General features: G+C 42.3%; 1 long non-coding RNA gene across 1 annotated transcript in view; it reads right to left on the bottom strand.

The window, feature by feature from the left end:
• LOC134013527 (uncharacterized) overlaps nucleotides 1-23,042 on the bottom strand; it is a 229,552-nt gene extending 206,510 nt beyond the window's left edge. The window contains exons 1-2 of the long non-coding RNA XR_009928963.1: nucleotides 22,600-23,042; nucleotides 21,966-22,020 (exon numbers count right to left, since the gene is read on the bottom strand). This is a non-coding gene — a long non-coding RNA (uncharacterized LOC134013527). The remainder of the gene's footprint in view (nucleotides 1-21,965; nucleotides 22,021-22,599) is intronic.
• Nucleotides 23,043-24,104: the final 1,062 nt, after the last annotated feature.

Raw genomic sequence — 24,104 nt, 5'->3', positions numbered from 1 at the left:
AAATGTACCTAGAATCCACACCTCAAACAAGTTCACCTAGACACAAAACTATACGTCCAATCCAGAAAATAAGGATATTTTCCGAGACACTCCGACTCTGCCGAAACCAGCGATATCCTCTATATGTCTGTGCGGTCAGAAATACGACTCTACTGGCAGGTTCAAAAACGTGTACCTTCTGCTTTCTCTGAGAAATTTGTCACTAGATTTGCATTGGTCTCTATGGGGCGAGAGTTGGACTTTGTCTCGCTCTTGTGGGGCTCTGAACAAATGTGTAAGTCTGTTGGATTCCACAGACAACTGTCTACAACCATCACAAAATTAGCTATCTATTGATCCAAAAACGAAGCATAAAGAGTGAAAATTGTGGCAATGCTGGCAAACTATAAATATTTTTTTAATTAGATTTCGAAGCTCTCCTCCACTCTAACAGTGCGTTCACACTGCAGCGACGCGATGCGAGCAACAACATGTTTTCCATTCATTTTCTATGGAGCCAGGCGAATCGCTTGCGTGGTGCATTGTGGGTAGCGACCGAGTTTAGATTTTCTCAACTTTACGTAAATGAGGAGCGATTTTCGCTAGCGATGGCCAATCGGAGTGTTTTCTTGTTTCTCGTAACATAGCAACCATGGTAAACATTTCTAGCTTTCTAGGTTTCAAGGTGGAGGAGAAACTAATCGTTTGTGTGGCTGCTTACCCAGTCCTGTACGATACATAGCTGTATTCGTACAGATGTTAATTTTTAACGATGCATGGCGCAAGGTTGCCGAAGTTGTTGGTGCTTGTACTTTCAAATTCAGTCTAGTCACATTACGTAACTTTGTTCTGTGGTAACTAGCTAGCTAGACCGGCTGGAACTCCCTACTGTATCGTATCGACAGATTAGCAGAGACTTCGAGTAATATAATGTACATTTACATTTATTCATTTAGCAGACGCTTTTATCCAAAGCGACTTCCAAGAGAGAGCTTTACAAAGTGCATAGGTCACTGATCATAACAACAAGATAGCCAAAAAACATCGCGAGTAGCCAAAACATGAAGCACACATTGTGAACAACCAAAGTAAGTGCCAAAGGGAAGAACCATAAGAGCATGTAGTTAAACAAGTTACAATTAAACAACATGAACCGCTATAAGTGCAAGTGTAACTGTGGAAAAAGCAAGCAACAATAATAAAAACAATATATCACAGCGAGTACAAAAATTTAAATCAGTTACCACTAACCACAAGAGCAACAAGTCTCTGAGCAAGAGTCATTGTGATCCTTGAGGAAACTAACATCGGGTCAAGCGAACCATTCCTAAGTACCGTTGTACTCCCGGAACAAGTGCGTCTTGAGCCTTTTCTTGAAGGTGGAGAGACTGTAAAACGTTTTTTTACACATGTCAACGTGTATGTCTATTAAACAGTTTTGTATTTTGTATACAAGTTGTATTTTGATCGATTTTGCGAGTACGTAAACCCAAGTCTGCACACTTGGCCATGACAACTACAACAGTGACTTTAGAGAACTACCTTCTACATTAATCTGTTTGAAACGCCCCGGAGCGTGGTGAACTGTGGGAAGGCGAGCTATGGCAAGCGATTCACGTTGCTGCAGTGTGAACGCACTGTAAGCGTTTCAGTCAGCACTCAAGGCTCTCCACATACACACCCATGTAAATCTCAGAAACGGTTTGAAAAACTCATGAAACATAATCAGTGATATTGAAAAAAGTTGAATAGATATCAAAAAGCTGATTTTTTACAATAGTTTAGGGTTTTGTCAACATTTTAAAGTTGAAATGGTGGCTATAGATGAAAGATTGAGGAAGAAGAAGGATTTGAAAGTTGAAGAAGTTTAAGAGGATTGAGAGGATTTGAAGAAAAAAAACTCAATTGGAAAACCATGTTAAAAATATTATGAATATTGATTTATATTAATTCAAACATAAGAGGTAGAAATCTTAAAAGTCATAGCAGTCATAGCCTGAAACTGCTGAATTTTTTGATAGCTGAACGGTTCTAATAGCTGAAGATTTGAAGGGCTGAAAGGTGTCAAGGAAGAAATAGAAGCAGAAGATGAAGAAGTTGAATAAAGATTCAAAGAACAATACTTGGAATGCTGAAGCAGCATTCCAACAATAAGTATGCAGAAAAACAATAGTGTTTTTGCTTCCATCAAACACACTAATAACGAAACGCAATATGTGGCGGCCGGTGTTGATTCTGTGGCGCACCACCACAAATTAGTCTATGTATGGGAAACACTGCATTGTTTCCAGTACCAAAAAAAGGAAGAAAAAAAAAAGATCTGAAAAAAAAAAAAAAAATACAGTACAGAAAATGCTATACATCATCTCTCCGCCTAGCTAGATCTGACCAGAGAATTTCATCTACATCACAGGCAATATCCTCATTGGCAAGGCAACGTGGGAAGAACCGTCTGGAATGTCGAATCCATTCTTGTACTGCCGCAGCGTCAATTTGGTCATAGGCCTCCTCCATGGCCTGAATGAGGGGTACCTGAGCCTGGGGCCGGAGATCGTACACCTTCCACCGCCATGCAGAGAAAAACTCTTTGATTGGGTTAAGAAACGGAGAGTATGGTGGAAGTGCCACTTCCACCACTTAACTCATGGCTAGCTGTCATTAATCTGGACAATATTCTGTGTCTGTCAGATGCAAGGCTTGACATTAACTTTTTGAGGCACTTACGTTCCATGCACAAAAGTCACTTGTCCAAGACCTTTAAATAGCCTTACCTAGTGAAACGGGCAAAACTAGCCTGGCTAATGGAGGTCGCTTTCTCAGGCAAATGACGAATGAAACAGGCTCTGTTAAAGAAATCCAAGTCTGGCTATCTTCGGCAGGCTCGTATCTACAAAAACCTTCCTGATGTTTTTGGTGTAGAATGGAGTGCAATACAACATTGTGAACACTGCCAGTGAGCGCCCGAATCTGACCCTGAGGCTAACGTCAAAACAGTGTAACGGGGGACCAAGACATGGCTGCCGCCTACTATGCGGGCCACGCATTCTCACTCAAATTTCAAGACTTTTGTGACCCAAATCGAAATTCTAATGCCACAGAACAATGGGGAATCGCGTTCTCTCTTCAAGGCTGTCCTCCTCAACCTTTTTGGTGCAGAATTCACCAAGATGAAATGATCAACTTCACCGAAACACAGAGGAAAAAAGCTAGCAACTTTAAAATCGGTTAAATAGACGTAATGAGTGGCACTGCACATAACGTTAAGTAACATGGCATTTTATTATGTTTGAGGTATAACTTGTCCAGTGGGGCAAGTACATTTCTCTTCCACTTGCCCTACAAAAAAATCCACTTGTCCCGGACAAGCGGATGAGATGTGTCGAGCCCTGAGATGTGTTTATACTCATTGGAAGAACATGAAGGGAAGGGAAACAAGGCCTACAGAAGGTTTACAGAAGATCTACGACTCCAACTATTATTATGCTATCCATTATACCAATAGTAGGAGAATTTGCCTTTAGTCTTTTGGTATAGAATGAAATACCAGTCCGCGGTTCCTCTTTAGGCTGTTGTTGCAGCCAACTGCACGACGTATTGCAGGCGTGACTGAGACCCAGTCGGTCGGTAAGATGGCAGCGCAAAGCTACAGTGACGTCATGTGAATCAAATGAATAAGCACACGGCACTACTTTAAGAGTGCAAATTTTTTGTTCAAATAAAGTTACAGATCAAATCTAACTTATTACCTAGTCAAACCCTACTGCTTGTGTATTTTGAGTGGTCTGGTCTTGACCTGGTCTTGCACTGCCTTGGTCTTGACTCTGTATTGCCCTGCCTTGGTCTTGGTCTTGACTCGGTCTCGACCCCTCAAAGTCTTGGTCTTGTCTCGGTCTCGATACACTCTGGTCTTGGTCATGCCTTGGTCTCGGTTTAGGTGGTCTTGATTACAACACTGGCATTTAGAAAGAAAACATTAAAAAAAGGTAAGCTAGGCGTAAGTCTAGCAAAGCTAGCTACCTAACGTTTGCAATCTGTCTCTGTACCAGAACTCTTCAGAAATCTCTTCCCTACAGTGTTCATTTTAGGACATCCTCAGATCTCAGACTCAAGTGTGTCGGAGAAATTTAGAATGTAAGGTAATATTCAGAAAATACTGGTGTTTAGCATTCCTTTGTCAGTAGAGAACCCCCTCCCTACATGACCTAAAGATGACACTAGGCTTACGTAAACAAACTGACCTAGGTTGACCATTATCATACTGGAGGTGCAATAAACCTTATCTGTGTTGAGTGAATCGTATGGTCAAGCCTAGGGTTAGAGAACTCTGTAAGTTTCCACGTGCACTCTGTCTCTGGGATCGATCATATTGACAGCTGATATGCAGGGGAGGGGACTTCACCCCAATAAATGGTCTTACCTGAAGACTGGGGAGCTAGACAAACTTTGTAGCACAATGGCGTGTGATGTTTTGTCTCCTTGCGGCCGCAAGCAGTAAAGCTTTCTGACAATGAGCTTACTTTAACCAAAGCCATTGAAGTGTGCCAAATATATGAACAGACCGAGCAACAGACAAAAGCCCTTGCAGCTCTAAAGCAAACACTCGCTAAAGTGGACACTTTACAACACACAGTCAGAAAAAGACAGCCACAGAAGCTCAAATCAGGCATGGAGCAGCGTGCATCACAATCACATTCAGACCAGCGTTCCGCACATTCGACATTTAACTGCAACAATTGTGGAAACAAGCATGAGGCTAGAAGAGAGAAATGCCCTGATTATGGTCAGCAATGTCACAAGTGCGAAAAATTGAACCATTTCCAGAAATACTGTAAATCATCACAAACACAAGGCTACAAAAAGAGATATGTCAATCAGGTTGAAACTGTGCAGGCCTCTAGCAGTGATGAATAACTGTGCTTTGTCGATACTGGCGCTAAATGTAACGTCATGGCAGCTGAACTTTTTGCACAAGACAACAGGAAAACTCCAGTCATCTCAGGGTACTAAACTGGTAGCTTATGGAGGTGAAGAAATACACACAGCTGGAACAGCCCTACTTTCGTGCCACTCTGTGGGCAGAACATACACCTTGCAATTCTACATAGTAAAACGAAACGTACAACCTCTGCTTGGCCTATCAGACTGTCTCCGCTTAAGCTTAATCACCTTGAATAAAGAAGTTCATCACATAGGCATCAGCGAGGAAACAAGTTTCTCACGCCAGATGTTTACAGAGTATGCCGACCTCTTTAAAGACGAACTTGGCAAGCTTCTGGTCACTTATTCCATGAAGCTAGACCCCGAGGTCCATCCCATGGTAAAACCTGCATGCAAAATACCAGTGCCAATGCAAGATAAGATCAAAGCAGAATTGACCCAGATGGTCAACTTAGGTGTGATCACCCCTGTCACAGACCCCACTGAATGGATTTGGTCTATGGTCGCCACTCACAAGAAAAACTCTGATGACATCAGACTGTGCATTGATTCAAGGGATCTAAATAAAGCCCTGAAACGTCCACACCATCCTATGCGTACCGTAGAGAAAGTAGCTGCACAAATGCCCAATTCCACAGTCTTCTCTATGCTCGATGCAAAATGCTCATTCTGGTAGATCTCACTTGATCACAAGTCATTCATGTTAACGACTTTCAGCTCTCCATTTGGCAGATTCCGCTTTCTGAGAATGCCATACGTAATCAACTCAGCCAGTGAGGTATTCCAGCGTGCAATGGAGCAGATCTTTGCTGGATACCCCTGCGCTGTCATTGTGGACGACATAATCAACGGCGGAAAAGATGAAAACGAGCATGACCAAAACCTCAGAAAAGTGCTAGATCGTGCAAGGAAAGTGAACCTTAGGTTTAACCCCTCAAAGTGCAAATTTAGACTTAGAGAAGTCTGCTATGTTGGACATGTGTTCACAAGTGAAGGATTAAAGCCAGACCCCACAAAGACAAAGGCGATCAATGAGATGCCCATACCGGAAAACGTCACAGCCCTTCAGCGCTTCTTAGGGATGATTAACTATTTAGGAAAATTCATTCCTAACTTCAGCGAGATCTCAGACCCTCTGCGTGAGCTTACATGCAAAGACATTCAGTGGTGCTGGCTGAAACATCACCAGGAGGCATTTGATGCTTTGAAACAGTGCTTGTCCAGTCCACCCACTCTGCGCTACTACAATGTCAAGAAACCTGTCACACTCACCTGTGACGCCTCACAGTACGGACTCGGAGCAGCATGTCTTCAGGAAGATGCTCAGATTGCCTACACATCCCGGACGTTGACACAGACAGAGATGCGCTATGCGCAAATTGAAAAGGAACTGTTAGCAGTTTTTGCATGTTCCAAATTCAATGATTACATCTATGGGAAGCAGATACAGATTGAGACTGATCATCAGCCATTAGTCACAATACTCAACAAGCCCTACACTCAGCTCCAGCCAGGTTGCAACGCGGCGATGCTGAGGCTGATACCCTGTCACGTTCCCCCAGAACAACAACAGAGCAGCACAACAACGAGACAGGTGACTATGAGATCCTGTCAGTCCAACACATCTCATCCTCCAGACTGACTGAATTGAGGGAAAACACTGCTTCAGATCCAGTTCTACAGAAACTGAGCGGTGTCATATCAAAGGGCTGGCCTTCTAAACAAGCTCAGTTACCTCCAGAGATCCGCCAGTACTTCCCCTACAGAGATGAACTGGCAGTTGAAGATTGTGTCGTTATGAAAGGCCTTCCCAAGTCATTACAAAAGGACTACATTACCATTCTCCACAGAGGCCACCCAGGCTCAGAATCCACTAAACGCAGAGCGCATGGAATAGTGTTCTGGCCCATAATCACTGAGGACATCGAAAAAGAAACAACTACGTGTCCAGTGTGCAACAGTACAAAACCTCACCAACAAAAGGAGCCACTCAAGCTACACCCAGTGCCTGACCTACCCTGGTCAACAGTCGCAACCGACATCTTTGAGTGGAATGGTCAACACTATTTAGTTATAGTTGATTCCTATTCAGGTTGGTTTGAGATTGACCTACTTCGTGACCTAACAGCCAACACTGTGATTACAAAACTAAAAAGGCACTCCTCTGTCCATGGCAGCCCGCACAAACTTATTTCCGACAATGGCACATTCACCAGCCAACGCTTCACAGACTTTGCCCTAGCCTGGGATTTCAGTCATGTAACAAGCAGTCCAGAATACCCACAAGTCAACGGGCTAGCTGAACGTGCCGTTCGTAGTGCAAAACAGCTACGAACGGCTAAAGGAAAGATCGAAGAGAGACAGAACCGATGTCTTTTTCAACCTGTTCAATCTTCGCAATGTGCCACATGAACACATACTTGGCTCCCCAGCCGAAAGGCTGATGTCCAGGCAGACACAAACCAGCCTACCTGTGAGTAAGAGACTGTTAGTCCCAAAGTCCAAAAACAACACAGTTGTCAAGGCAGGGCTCGTTCGTAAACGCCTATCACAAAAGGAATGCTATGACAAGTCCAGCAGACCTCTTCGTCCCTTACATCAAGGCGAAGTTGTGAGGATGCAAACCCCTCATGGGCATGACCGCCTAGGAACCATCAATGATGTCTGCAAGGAACCCAGGTCATACATCGTCCTATCAGAAGGAGGAGAATACAGACGGAACTGCAGGCATATCCTCCCCATCTCTGAACCTCCACCACAACAGGGAGACCCCCATGACTTCACCCCTGCATTTCAGTCACCCACCTCCCGGCCTGAACAACACACACTAGGGCTGTCAAAATTGCTCAAAAATGACGTTCGAATATTCCTTTTTAAAAAACACATATATTCGAATTTCTGGTTGCCCATTAGGCACGTCAATAACAGGACAAATTAATACAACGAGATACAACTACTTGTACACTGTAGGTAGGCCTAATTTATTTAAGTTTAAACATATTTAACAACATATAACCTACACAAAAAGAAGTAAATTAACTAATGGCCAAGACTGCAGACCTTGGCCTCTCGCTCGCACACACGCACTCTTTCTTTATTTCTCTCTCCCGCACCGTCGCGCTCTCTGCGCATAGCGGTGTAAAATGAACGACAACAATAAACAAATGCTGAGTCCTGATCAAGTTTGTGCAAGCAATTTAAGGTCGCGATTCTTGTCCCAAATATGGCAGGCTTCATTCAGTGATTGAAACAAATATTATTAACATTAATGGAAGTTTTACAGTATAGAACCGACATTGAACGCTCCGAGCGAGCTGTGCTGTGGTAAACATGGAGATGTAGCCTCAAGTTTCTAGTTGTTGAATGGTAAGCTAACTCTAGCTTACATAGCTTACACACTACCTTAGCTGTAGGCTAAACAAGTTTACCATCAAGTGACTAAAATCCGAAATATTTCCAGACATCGCTCTTTAGATTTTTTGGGGTTACAATCACTTTCTCTGCTGCGGTCAAGCTGGGTTCTGCACTTTCTGCCAGCTTCCACACAAGTCAACTGTCAGGCGCGTGCCCACCTGCAAAGCAGACAGACGCGCCGCTGCTGCCGCGGTAGTGTTTAATTTTTTTACTTAAAAATAGTTAAGCTGATTTGAGCGAAAAATAGTTTTGGGAGTTTTATGTAAAATAAACATAGCCGTTTTTTCAATTGACAAAACCATGTCTAGTGAATGTGATGTATTTTTGTCTCTTAATTTTTCAGCCCCATCTTTAAGTTTCTTAGCCTGGTTTTCCATCGTTATATTTGGGTGTGCTTTGCCTTCGGCAAGGGCACAACCTTTGTTCTCTCACATATATATTATTATTATAATTTTTTTCTTTTTTTCTTTTTGCCCCCCTAAAACTCAGTCAATATTTGGCCTACATAGACAACCTAGGTGTCAAAAGTTTAGTCTTGGTAGCGATTGAGTTGCTTCTATTGGGATTTACGTTCCGTTGCATGGTTTAGGCTCAAGTTAAGTTTTTGTGGCGAAAAGTGAAGCTAACGGTGGCTAATTTGCTAGCCACAGTCACGGACATTACTAACGTCACTACGTCACTAACGTCACGAAAACACGCGTGACTACCTTTGGCAGAACATTCGTTTCGCACCTGTTAACTTGGGGGATAGCTAGGCTAACTATAGTTTTACTGCAAGGCAGCTGCAGAAACGCCACAAGCAAAGAGGCCATGGTGATAACTATTTACTCATTTTACTTTGTGATGTGAAACACTATTGTGAAATGTAATGTAAAATATTAGCTGATATTATTAAGGAAGTAGGCCCACATCTACTTTCGGAAACGGTAGTCTACTATTTCACTGAAGCATTACCATGACATTAGCCTCTGTTGCCCGGGCAACACATACTACAGTGGTCTATGATGCAACTGTTTTCAATCGTTAAAATAAACATTCCTCACAAATACATTTTCGTTGTAGGATTTATTATGACATTACGTTACAAGTAAACGATTTGTTGGTGAAATTATCATTACCTGTGGTTTCAAACCAGTGTTGCTCACTGCAACGCTGTAGCCTACGCAAGACACACTACAAAAACATCTACACAGCTGTTTAGGAAGTCAAACGGCGACAGAACATGTTCGGCACTCCCCTTACTTAAATCAAAAGTCTTTCAATAGGTGAAACTATCTGACTACTAACCTGAACTTCATTGCCACAGCCTAAACTTCACTTGTCAATCTGTTCATGAAAATAATTATTTTCAGCCTAAACCGTACAACGGAACGTTAAATCGAATTCAACCAACGCAATCGCTACCAAGACGAACACAGCAGTAGTCTAGTAGGTACTGTAGTAGTAGAATTTACCGGGGCAGCTTCTCCACACAGGGCTATATCGCATTTTGCATTGTTACTGACAATGATCGCTACCAGTGAGCTTTTTATGAATGAGCGATTTTCCACTAAATAAATGTCAAGCTTATTTACGTTTTTGGGGGCATATTTTCAGTTAGCAGATGGTACTGTTTGAATCGCGATTCCATCTTCTACTGCCGGTAACGTCGTAGAATAATCTTCAAAGGGGGTTCTTTATTAATGAATGAATGCAATATGAGTAGGCTAAATGCCTGAAAATATCACGAGAAGGGAAAACTTAAAAAGAACGTTTAAGTCATAGAGATTAGGTCAATTTTTACACCGGTCTGCCAAATTTATTCGTTTTGATTCAGCTATGAGGCTGCCTCTTGCAGGGGAAATGAGACGACATATTTCATTCTACGCTTCACTCGTATTTTGAGTTGTAAATGAGCAGCAAAAAAAAGATGCTTTTAAATCTATGTAATCTTTGTAAATATTCAAAAACGGACCCCTGTGCAACCGACGCAAGCAAGCACACCCTACAATTTCCCCAGAAATTGTACAATCTCTAGTTGGGTGTGCTCAAGCCTTCGGCGAGAGCACAACCTTTGTTCTCTCACATATATATTTATTTATTATTTATTGTTTATTTTCGCCCCCCTAAAACTCAGTCAATATTTGGCCTACATACACAACGGCGGTGTCAAAAGGTTCGTCTTGGTAGCGATTGCGTTGCTTCTATTGGAATTTACGTTCCGTTGCATGGTTTGGGCTTAAGTTAAGTTTTTGTGGCGAAAAGTGAAGCTAACGGTGGCTAATTTGCTAGCCACAGTCACTGACGTTACTAACGTCACTACGTCACTAACGTCACGAAAACACGCGTGACTATCTTTGGCAGAACATTCGTTTCGCATCTGTTAACTTGGGGGATAGCTAGGCTAACTATAGCTTTACTGCAAGGCAGCTGCGGAAACGCCACAAGCAAAGAGGCAAGGGTGATAACTATTTACTCATTTTACTTTGTGATATGACACACAATTGTGATGTGTAATGTACAATATAAGCTGATATTATTAAGGAAGTACATCTACTTTTGGAAACAGTAGTCTACTATTTCACTGAAGTATTAGCATCATGACATTAGCCTGTGTTGCCCGGGCAACACATACTACAGTGGTCTATGATGTATCTGTTTTCAATCGTTAAAATAAACATTCCTCACATATACATTTTAGTTGTAGGATTCATTATGACATTAGATTACAAGAAAACGATTTGTGGGTGAAATTATCATTACCTGTGGTTTCAATCCAGTGTATCACTGCAACGCTGTAGCCTACGCGAGACACTACAAGCTACGCGAGACACTACAAGCTACACAGCTGTTTAGGAAGTCAAACGGCGACAGAACATGTTCGGCACTCCCCTTACTTAAATCAACAGTCTATCTAACTACTAACCTGAACTTCATTGCCACAGCCTAAACTTTGTCAATCTGTTCATGAAAATAATTAATTTCAGCCTAAACCGTACAACGGAACGTTAAATCCAATTCAACCAACGCAATCGCTACCAAGACGAACACAGCAGTAGTCTAGTACTGTACAGTAGTAGTACAATTTACCGGGGCAGCCTCCACACAGGGCTATATCGCATTTTGCGTTGTTACTGACAATGATCGCTACCAGCGAGCTTTTTATGAATGAGCGATTTTCCACTAAATAAATGTCAAGCTTATTTACGTTTCGGGGGGCATATTTTCAGTTAGCAGATGGTACTGTTTGAATCGCGATTCCATCTTCTACTGCCGGTAACGTCGTAGAATAATCTTCAAAGGGGGTTCTTTATTAATGAATGAATGCAATGAGTAGGCTAAATGCATGAAAATATCACGAGAAGGGAAAAACTTAAAAGGACGTTTAAGTCATAGAGATTAGGTCAATTTTTACACCGGTCTGCCAAATGTATTCGTTTTGATTCAACGATGAGGCTGCCTCTTGCAGGGGAAATGAGAAGACATCTATTTCATTCTACACTTCACTCGTATTTTCAGTTGTAAATGAGCAGCAAAAAAAAATGCTTTTAAATCTATGTAATCTTTATAAATAATAAGTATGCATTTTTATATAAAATACAGAAATATCAGTTGTAAAAATGTCATTAAAAAAGGACCCCTGTGCAACCGACGCAAGCAAGCACACCCTACAATTTCCCCAGAAATTGTACCCTCTCTAGTGTTACTAGCTAGCTTTCGATGTGTCAATCCCACTGTTGTGTGTAAACGAGACTATAAGCTACGACAGTGACACCCGAAGTGCGTTCCTTATATCCAGTTTAGGCCTATTCCATAATTTAGTTTGATTGCTGTCACGGCAGAAAATCCCGCTTGATGTTGGAAATGGAAGCAGGGTTTTCAGTGCTTTAGTGGCGATCTCAGGATAGCCTTCATCCAAAACACCGATAGAGTTGTTGTCTCAAACAGGCTTCATTGAGTGGTAACTATCACTTGACATGTGTCAAGAAGAAGAGACACGCATGATACCGCTCAATAAAGCCCACAAACTTGCTAAAAAATGAGCTTTTTTGCTCAGGGGAAAAGGCCCGCGGAGAAGGAGAGAATCCGGTCATTTTTCAGAATAAAACATCTTTCAGACTCTGATAATCAATTAAAAGGAAATAATGTTATTAATTATTTTTTGTGCGGCCCGGTACGAAATGACCCACGGACCGGTACAGGTCCGTGGACCGGTGGGCACCGGTTGGGGAACGCTGCTGCTAAAATGCATTTGAATTTGAATTGTGTTCACGATTTTGCAGCCACGTTCTTGAAAATGAAAATGCATTTCTGGAAATGCATTTGAATTTGAATTGTGGTCACGATTTTGCAGCCACGTTCTTAAAATGAAAATGCATTTCTGGAAATGCATTTGAATTTTCAAATTTTACATTTCAAATTGAATTTTGGTATCTATTTGCTGGGGCATATTTTGAAAATTAAATCTCAAATGTCTATTTCTTTTTCATTTTAATTAAGTGAAAGATTGAGCACTCTTGAAGAAGAAAATTAAAATGCAAATAGGATGATTGATTACTAATTTCATTTATGAGTCAAATAATGCAGCCACATTCTTAAAATGAAAATGCATTTCTGGAAATGCATTTTCATTTTGGTCACGATTTGCTTCCATAGAGCTGTTGACTAGCTTTCTGAATTAGCTAAAGTAGATAGCAGCTTTTACAGTGAATACCGCGGTGGTGTTGTTTCTGTTAACTGGTACAACAAGCAAACTATTTGCAAGCTAGTTCACTCCTGTAAAGTAACCCATGTTTAGTCCTTCGGTTGCCATGGATACTACAAACAAACTCAGTGTTAGAAACACTCAGTGTTAGAAAGTGAAGTAGCCTAATGCAATTGACATTTGTATGAACATTTAAAATGAATGCCTCCACTTGTCGCTAAACTAACTTCGCAAGCTAGACAAACATAACAAACTAGCAGAAGGTCTGTGATAGTAGGCTACACAACATATTTTTCGTTTGAATCGTTCCTTCATGGTATACGTTAATGGAGATTGCTTTACAGCCACAGAATAAGCCTAGCAATTCTGAAATAGCTATTTTACATTGAAACTGTGCATAGCCCCTAGGTAGGAGTAAAATTTAACAGATTAATTATTTAAATTTACCCACAGAATTTATGGACTGAAGCATCTCAGACAGCATTGTCCAGAAGCAAAAATTTGAGAGGCTCAAATGGCACAATAACAGGCTGAGTAGAGCTGCAATAACAGGGCGAGATGCTTCAGTACATAAATTCTGTGGGTAAATTTAAATGAAAAATATGTTGTGTAGCCTATTGCATTAGGCTACTTAACTTTCTAACACTGAGTATTTCTAACACTGAGTTTGTTTGTAGTATCCATGGCAACCGGAGGACTAAACATGGGTTTACTTTACACAAATGAACTAGCTTGCAGAAACAATTTCATATTATATCACAAATAGTTTGCTGGCTGTACCAGTTAACAGAAACAACACCACAGTGGTTTTCACTGTAAAAGCTGCTACCTACTTTAGCTAATTCAGAAAGCTAGTCAGCTCCCTCATCAAGCTCTGACAACTTTTTTTATGACAAAGTTTTGTCTGAGACTGACAGAGGTTTTTCTGATGCTGTTTGGTTTGACGGCGTTTGGTTTGACGGCGTTTGGTTTGACGCTGTTTGGTTTGACGCCGTTTCACCTGAGACTGACGACTTTTGGTCCGAGACCTGATGCCTTTTCGTTTGAGCCTTTTCGTTTGAGTCTGACACTTGAGTCTGAGATCTGAGGATTGTCCTAAAATGAACACCGTACTTCCCCCATTACACAAAGAGATTTAGTGAGTATTAGTCTAGCTATACTGTATGTAACATACTGGATGTTTCAGGGCATTAGTTTCAGTCGCTTGCCAGATTTTGTTTGGGATAACGAGCCAGGCCACATAAAGCTATGTAGCTAATGATGAATATAAAGTTATGTTACATCAACGTTAACTCATGTCAGCTGCATGCCTGATCCCGACTTAATAACGTTGAGTTAAATGCCGCGGTTCAGCGCTCCTTCACTTGGGTGAGAGAGAGATGTGAAAGCAGAGGCCGAGTATTAATGCGCCTCTAAAATTATTAATTTTTTAAATAGGCTGTTTGACTTGCCATAAGCACATGGCACTACTTTAAGAGTGCACATTTTTTGTTCAAATATACTTTACAGATCCAATCTAACTTTTTACCTCGTCAAACCCTACTGCTTATGTATTTTGAGTGGTCTGGGGCCTCATGTATAAAAGATTGTGCAGCTTTCATACCAGAAGATGGCGTACGGCCAAAACTTGAAAAGTACCTACGCACAGAAATATTCACATGCATAAAACTGGTCGTACGCCAGGTCCTGCGCACCTTTACTTTATAAATCACAATCAACGTGAGATTGACCGGGTCAGTGGCACGTGAACGAGCCACTGACCCTGCCTTGCCTCCTCCCATAAATGAATATGCAGATGGCCTATAATGCGCTCCTGAGGTCATTTCTTTGTCTGAATTAAAATGTCTAAACACGCAAAAATAAAAATTTCACAGACTGTGAGATCAAGGTTCTAACAACAGAGGTGGAGGCGAGAAAATGTGTCCTGTTTGGCGACCTGTCATCAGGTATTAGCAACAAAAGAAAGTTGGCGGAGTGGAAAACTGTCACTATTTGTGCCCTTACTTGTTTTTAACCTGTAGCACTTTGAGATTTAGCTAAATATAAAGTGCATTACAAATAAAAGTATTATTATTATAGGGCCGTAGATGCTGTGGGTTCGGTTCGGAGAACCGGACCATGGCAGAAATTAAGAAGAAATGGTCCGATGTAAAACTCAAAATTAAGAAACGAGTGGTGGCGCACCGTAACAGCATGGCAGCAATATAGGGTTAGCGTGACATGCATTTCCTGAGTGATTTTGTCGTTCGTTTGACACCCTCAAGTTTAACAGAAGTTGTGGTGGCGGATTAAACAGTATATAGCATTTCCCGTTTGTGTTTTGGCATTTTGATGTGATCATCCACATTAATGATCAAACTTTTATTTGTATGTTTTTTGAATAGTCAACGTCATAGACGTATGACAGTAACTGTAGTTTTATTTTTTAATGTTTGGTGAGTTTCGGCACTATTCAGTTAGAATTTGCCACGTTACAGAGCCAGACAAGACTTTGCGGACGGCCCGCCCATTCTCACGTCAAGTTAATTTTTATACATCACACCGTGTGCGTGAAAACCAGCTTACGCAAGCTTTGCGTGCGCAACATTTATACATGAGGCACCTGGTCTCGCCATGTCTAGGTCTTGATCTTGACTCAGTATCGCCCTGCCTTGGTCTTAGTCTTGACTAGGTCTCGACCGCTCAAAGTCTTGGTCTTGTCTCGGTCCCGATAAACTCTGGTCTTGGTCATGACTTGGTCTAAGTTTAGGTGGTCTTGACTACAACACTGAGTTTGGCGTTATGGCGACTAACGGACACAAACAATTTTTTTTAAATTACGTAAAAAGCCAGTGTGCCTAGTTTGTGGGGACTCAAGGAAAACCAGCGACGAGTAGCCTTAGCAACTCTACCATATGACTTCAGATGCCTTGCCAAAGTCAAAGAGAAGCTGTTCCAGCTCTCGCATTAGAGGGATTAGTGTGATATATTGTATACGTGGCCGTGGATGTAGGGGTGCTGGTATCGATACAAATAAATAAATACAATCAAATGTATTAAGAGTGAGACTAATTTGTTTGAATTAGTGCTGTCAAACGATTCAAATACTTAATCGCATTAATGGAATAGTTAACACACATTTGTATTTTTTTTCTAAATGTCCCTTGATTTATTTTTGTCCAATAATTTTTTATCATTTTAATACTCTTATCAACATGGAAAAGTGGATCAGATTGCTTGGTGAAAATGTTTTTTTAAATTGAAAACAACATAGCAATCGCCTGGCTTTGACGAGGGGGCGAAGAATTCGCATCAGCTGTGTGCTTGGCCATCAAGTGGTATTTCAGACTGGACGTGCTGCGATGATAGCTCAGTTCACAACGACAAAACACACAGATCACTTTGGTCTTGTCAATGTAACTATTTGGCAACTTTTTAAAAGTATTCCATTCAGAATCTTATTGGCATCCATTTCGCCGTCTCGCGCTCGCCATCCACTCAAACGTAACGTTAGCCAAGTACTCTTTAGCCGGCTCGCAAGCCCAAACAAGTGTGTGCGGTGTGCCTGTTGTTTTGTTTCCGGTCTAGCTAGATCCGGTGTGGTGTTGTAGTTTTTCTAACGTCAGTAGTTGTTGCAACAGCATGTGAAAAAACTACAACGTTTGCTAGACCAAAAAGAACGTTAATCGCGCAAAAAAAAATGTACGCTGTTAAAATGGGTTTGCGTTAACGCCGTTAATAACGCGTTTAACTGACAGCACTAATTTGAATATTCGCTTTTCATATCAAGGTTGGCAATGAGCACCACGAACAGCGTAAACGTAGCCTACTCCACATAGTCAAGTTGCAGCGGTAGGCTATATGATCAATGATGCTAGTTGAGCATCTACATGCGCACTCATCTAACCCCCACTCCCACCCCCCTCTTTCAATACTTCAGTGTGGCCCTTGAAGGATCTTATGAACGCTAAAATGACCCATGATGGGAAAATGTTTCCCCACCTCTGGAGACTACAAGGCACCTCGCATAGAAGCTCATGTTGGTGGCTGCCATTTTGTGCGAGGAACCTTGTTTATTGTGCTGCTCCTGTGGCTAGAAGATCTTTGCTGATTTGATCACAGGGACACTTTGTACAATACTAACTTTTTGTGCAAACAAAGGGAGTTAGATTAACAAACTAAAGTTCGGGAGGAAGATAGCGCACCAAGACTCCTCCTATACTCCAATCAAGCAAATCGCAAAAGCACGGAAGAATGCGCACCAACTCCAATCAACTTCATACGCATCAGCCTAGCGAAAGCACGGAAGAATGCGACCAAACTCCCGGTATCAATTACGAGGCTTGTATAAAGTGTCTTCCGTTGCTCTGATCCTTGTGCTAGCATGTTTTTGTCACCCTCCCCTTTTCTCTGCTTCTCCCTGTCTATCCAGGCTCCCCGGGGGATCCGGTTGAGCCGCTGCTCGGCCGTGACCCATAAGGACTCTCCGCCACACCCCGGTAACTATTCATGAACCATCCACATCACCTCCACGGTAACTATACATGCACCATCCACATCACTTCCACCATCTCTGCATCCCCTAATCACACTCTCATCCTCCCAGGAACCCAGGCCCGGCTCTGCTACCGGCCTCCATCAGCACCAGGCTCGGCCCTGCTACCAGCCTCCACCCACCGCCTCAGGCTCGGCTCTGCTACCAGCCTGCACCAACCACTCAAGGCTCGGCTCTGCTACCAGCCTGCGACACCCTGCATTAGGCTTGGCTCTGCTACCAGCCTCAGGCTTGGCTCTGCTACCAGCCTGTACCCCAATGCATTAGGCTTGGCTTTGCTACCAGCCCAGCTTCAATAAAAGCTATCTATTCAATCGATGGTGTGATTACTGAACTCGTGAAGTTAGATTTTAGGGATGTCGTGACAGACCTACAGCTATACTTTGTAGAGAGGGATTTTCAAATGGCTCACAACCAAAATGACAAACCATGCTTTGTTTAGTTGTAAGAAGTCAACTACTGGTTGTAGCATCTGGTGTATCTTGTGTTGCCCCGATTGAGGCTGTAGTATGTTCCTATTTGGAAAATAAACATCAAGCCCTGTCTATGGCCTGCTCTTTCACATGCATGAGTCAGCAGGATTTGGGATAAAGACAAGTGATAGATATCAGACCTGCTGGTTCCAGGCTCTGAACCCCTGCTTAAATCCTGGGTCAGGTAGGATTTGGAGCCCGCAACATCACATTCTAAAATGGGATTTTTCCTTATCTTACTGCTTTTTGAAATCTATACAAAACATGCATAGCCTTTGAAAATCAATCTCTTTGGTGGCTGGGACAATAGGCAGGTATGGGAATCCAAGTGGTCAGTGGCTAATCCAGCACATGACAACCCCAGTCACAATCGAGGAAGGGAGGACAACAGCAGTCCGCCCTGTCTGCTGCTGTGAACTTAGTAGTAGTCAGGAATAATTACCACCTTGCTGACTGGGGCTGTCAACATGGATTAGAAACAGGTGGATCTGAATGTCGACCCCAAAGACACACACACACTTGTCACACCTGAGCACCAAGTGTGAACGCATCTGTGATATGTAAGTTAAACACAAAGACACATACTGTACATTAGTGTATTCACTCATACACAAAAAAAACTCCTCACCCCAACACACACACACCTAAGCAGCCAGTGTTATACACCCCGGTCTGAATCATGTGCTTTCACCAAAGCAGCAGGTGTTTCTGCACTGTACACCATAATACCCTGGTGAACACACTGAGCATATGACACACACGCGCACACACAAACACACACACACACTGACTGCAAACTGTCATCACTGGGGGCGAGGTGATACTCAGAAAGAGTGAGGGGTGAGAGATACTTTGAGGGACACGTTTGCTACTCTGCAACCACCCTGCTCCATGGTCTTTTCAGTGAGAAACATTTGCAGACACTTCAAATACATTTTCATATCTTATTCAAGCTGATTTAAGTGTTGAACATGAGATTAGAATCATTCCAGCTCATTGTAGTGTATGAAAGTATACACTGTTAGCTGTATTGTGTGTGTGAGGGACAGAGAGACAGAGAGTGTTTTTGTGAAGAAGAGTGATAGATTTGTGTGTGTGTGTAACTGTCTGTGTGTGTGTGTGTGTGTGCGTAACTATGTGTGAGTAACTGTTTGTTTGTGTGTGTAACTGGGTCTGTATGTACAGTATGTGTTGGTGTGTGTGAGTGTCTGTGGGTAGGAGTGGGGATGGATGTCAGGATAACAAGTCAGAGAGCTCTAGCCGTGTTTAGTCTCCTAGCTCTGTGTGTTTACAAATAGATCCCATTAGCACCAAAATTAACATTGGTTCTGACCACAGGCCATTTCTCGTTGGATGACAATGACACATTCCCTTTCTCACACACACACATGTACTATCACTCCTATTCTCCTTCACAAAAACACCCTCTCTCTCTCTTTCCTACTCACACACATACACATGATGTCCACGAGTGACTCAACAGCCTGGCCTGCTGGTTGCCTGGCAGTGAGTCATGTTTACAGGAAGGCTACAGAGGCTGGAGAGACATGCCACTTGGCTGGGTTAAGGGAGCCCTTCTCTGGGCACTGCGACCCAACCCCCCCCCCCCCCCCCCGTCCTCCAGAGCCAACCGGAGGGCCCTTAGCTAGATTATACATATTTCTCTATCTACATCTCACCCTCCCTCTCTCACCTCTTTTTTAATTAATCTGCCTTCCTCCATTCATTTGAATATTTACCCTTGCTTTGCTCTCCATCATACAGTATTGAGATCATCTATGCCTTTCCCGTGAGCTCTTCCTCTCCTATTTTCATTCTCTCTTTCCTCTCTCTTCACTTTTTTCCTCTTCATTCTCTCTTTCCTCTCTTCATTCTCTATTTCCTCTCTCTCCACTCCACATTTACTCACAGATTACATTTCACTCTCTTTCTCTATCACTTTCCTCTCTTTCTCATACTCTCACAGATTGCATCTCTCTTCCCACTTGTTACAATATTTCCCCGCTTTGTTCTCCATCATACAGTATTGACAGCTCCACAGTGACCCCCCCTTTTTGGCTCTCTATCTGGCCTTCAATGGGGTCTCTCAAGGCCCTTTGTGGTCTGCCTGCGCTCTTCAGTTGCCGAGCACAAACCGATTGTTTCTCAACTGAATAATTTCAGCGTTTCCTCTGTAGCACCCGGCTTTCTCGCTCCCTCCCCCAGCCCTCTCTAACTCAACATGGCTCACCCTCGGTCAATCTTATTCCCTCCATCCTCACCCATTCCCTGTTATTTCTGCTCTAATTTTTGTATTTTCTTCATCCTCATCTATTCTCTCTGTCTTTATCTCTCTCTTTGAGTGCCACCCACCCCTACTTTCAGGAGCCATTATGAGCTAGTTGTACACATAGTAGGGCTGGGTGGTATGGCCTAAAATGTTTATCGTGATATAATTCGTAAGCAAAGACGGTAACAGTATATATCACGATATTTAAGTTATTCTTAAAATGTCATGACAATGCAATTCGCACTGCAGTAGCTAATCTACCGCACTCGGACGGATTTGGATTGGGTAACTCCGGTGTGTCGCATGAGTTGAATTTTCCAACTTTTGCAGTGCTTTGCCACGGAAGAGCGACTTTAGCATTCAACAGTAGCCTACCTTTATGGGATCGCAAGAAAACTCTGTTAAATATTTGTAGTGAGATGGCTATAAACAACTATTACATGGCTGAATACACAATTCTGTTATGGCCTTTATGCTGTAAAAAAAGAAAAAAGGAGAGAAAAATTTTCATTTTTGGACCATGATGCTATCAGCACTTGGTGCTGAACGTGGTGGTCCCTGCTTCCCTTTTCTAAAAGTGATGACAAGAGATGAGCTCCACATCAATAACGAACTGCAGGCTCACAACAAGTTGAGCGGTTGACATGTGTTGTTTGTATGGCCGCTTTGTCTAAGGAGAACGAGATCATTTAGCGAGAAGAGCGGGGGCGGTCGGCCCTGCAAGATCAGACGCGGCTGCCAGCGCTGTCTGAACAGGCACGTTTTGTCAGAACGGGAAACGGGAGGCACAGGCGATTCGAAAATACGGAGGAGATGATCGTGACGTGGCATTTGCAACGGATGCTGATCTTCCTCGCGCTGCTTGCAGTGGTGGCATTGCACAGTGTGTGTGTGTTTCTCACCACATTAACTGTAGAGCACTAAATTGAAGGTCAGCATGCGGTAGACTATATGCGCCGAACTCAAATGGAATGCCATGAAGTTGGGAGATTTTAATAGCATAAAGTCAGACAGAACACAAACATGGCTTTATTCTATAGTTAACATGCCGTACAAAGACAAATGAACTATCCATAACCTTAAAAAGTATGATTCAATAAGCATGGTTAGATGCCCCGATCAACAAGATAATGCAAAACCACGAAGATGAAAAATAGGGCCTCTTTGGTATTCAGAAATTAAAATGCACAAGTAGGTATGGCCTGTGCGGTGTTGTCATAAGGGAAATTATGTGGATTTTAAAGTAAGCTGTATAGCCCACCTCATATTTGGCTGATTATGTAGTCCTGGCTGTCTCAGTATTTTAAGTATACAGGTACTACAATAAAACTGCAGGATTAGTGCATCCTCATCAACGTATAGTATGGGCCTACAAGTCATATGCCTCAACACATCTTACAGAAGCACATTTTTTACACGCAACATTTTACAGTAGCCTTCTATATTCACAAGATAAGGGTAAAAGGGATAATTATACTTGTCCATTGTCATGTTGAAGCAATGAAACACAGGCTGTATTAGATTAAATGATTCTGCCCTTTTCGTCCACTGACCGTGGGTCAGAAGCTTTTCTCCAAGACACCGACTTGTCAATGGCAAGCTTGCAGACCAAGTCCAGTGGCTAGAATGCAAACCAATCACAAGACTCTGAAGTAACGTACACACTTAGCTTACCTTGTCTGACATCAAAAAGGTGTGTGCAGGTTCAACGCTCGGTTCTCAGAAAGACCTGAGGAAAAATCAATATCCACAAGTTAAAAATCGAGTCAATGTGTCCAAAGGCATTCTGACGACAAAAACGTAGATCTATCGTGTATCTTCAATTTGTTCAGCTATATTGTGCGATGTCTACTTTACTAAACAAAAAACATGGTTGTCTGTGGTTGGCGAGGGGCTCTGTAGCCTTGGCAACTCTGTCTCGAGCGGACTGTAAGATTAACATTTTGACAGAGCACGAGGTGTTTTCGCTCACTGATCCGACTGGAAGTAAATTGACCCTGCGACATTTTTCACAAGTTCTTAAGAAAACGTCCCCTGAACATAAACAAAAAATAATAATCCACAAATGTCAACCATATATTATGAATTTAGATTTGGAGTTGGAGAAAAGAAAATTGAAGACATACATTTAAGAACATTTCCATGTTCTTAAATGTAAACTCCAACAGTCCATTTATCTGTCATGTTGAATGAGTACACTTTTCTGTAAATCGTTTGAAACGGATCTATGGATAAAAATGTGTGGGTAGCCTACTCTTTTTTGTCACATTGAAAAGCACTTCCAGAGAAATGTTTAAGAAGAACTAACCTATAAATCCGAAAGATTGTTTCCAAATGGAGTATTCCAATGCAACAAAAACAACTCTCGAAACGTATTTTCATATTGCTATTTTATGTAAAGACTTCACATTGCGTTTTCCCCATTCCCCATTCATTTGCAATGCATCCTGGAAGCGCATTCAAACCAACCATTGAATAATCCACAGAGAAAATACAAAAACAATTTCTCTTCCACCGAACGTCTTATGTATTCTATCATCAAATATGAGAACTTCTCTGGCGTTCCCAATCTCAGTGAATCTCAGAGGTGCTCCACGGTTCAAGCAGGTATTTCCTTCTCCATATCGGTTTTCTTTTGGGATAGCGCTTCAAAAACCTCGTCTTGCGGGCGAAAAAATCTCAGAAGCATAGAGTTCTGAAGAGTGAAGCGACGCGAGTTACTTCCGTTCTAAACCACTCACCTGCTTCTCACAAGACTGCGACTCGGAGGATTTGTGATTTGGCTGGCGGAAAGCGGCTGCTCTTTGAGCGTGCCCTCATGAGGAATTCGTTCCATCGCTGTCCTGGGTTATAGAGTCACTAAATTCTGTAGAGCCATCTCTCTCATTATGGAAAAACGAACAAGTGGTCTTGATGGCGCACATTTAATTTATATGGATTATGCACGGAAAAAATTGTTGTGGTGCTGGTGCTGTGTAAACTCACCAGTTCGTATATTGACAACTAAGGGTTAAAATAACCGGACATTTTCACGATAAAGGCGCAGCATAAAGGCGCGCGCACAAGCATGCGCAATGTCTCTCTCAGACTCACACACGCACGCAGAGAGAACAGGGACCTGCGGGATGCAGGCTGGTAGCGAATCAAGGTGAAATTCCTTTATATGATCAGACAAGCGGACACACCAGCGCAGCGTGCAAAAGTCACACATGAACTGTCACCTTAACACACGGGTCCCGGTGGGCAAATTTATTTTGTATTATTGTGACACGTACAAGTACATTAAAACGCATACACTGTGATTGGTCTGCATTTGCAAACAAATATAACTATATATTTCACACAGTTTTCTTTACAACTACCACTACCTTTGTTTAACTTTATCCCAACTATATAAATAATATCAATTCAGAACGTGGCAATGTCCTGATTGCACACAACGCCACAGGGACCATGGACTGCGATTTAGAACGCTGTCCAAGGTGCTGAAAACTCACTACTCGGCAAGGATCAGGCCCGCTTTCCTCAGGCTCCAACGCAAATCGTAATCGAATGGCAAAGATTGGAGATCAATTAAACATGAAAATCCTTTCATCTTATTCCGCAGAGGCAACACTAGCACAATGAGTCAGGTGGCTGAGCGGTTAGGGAATCGGGCTAGTAATCAGAAGGTTGCCGGTTTGATTCCTGGCCGTGCTTAATGTGATTGTACTTACTGTAAGTCGCTCTGGTTAAGAGCGTCTGCTAAATAAATATACAATGTTTCACAGAACCATGCAAAACACAAGATGTTTTGCATGATGTTGAATACAT

This window comes from Osmerus eperlanus, chromosome 2 (genome assembly GCF_963692335.1).
Source record: "Osmerus eperlanus chromosome 2, fOsmEpe2.1, whole genome shotgun sequence".
Classification (NCBI taxonomy): domain Eukaryota; kingdom Metazoa; phylum Chordata; class Actinopteri; order Osmeriformes; family Osmeridae; genus Osmerus; species Osmerus eperlanus.
The sequence above is the reverse complement of the archived record's forward strand: the minus strand, read 5'-3'. Positions and strand labels throughout refer to the sequence as shown.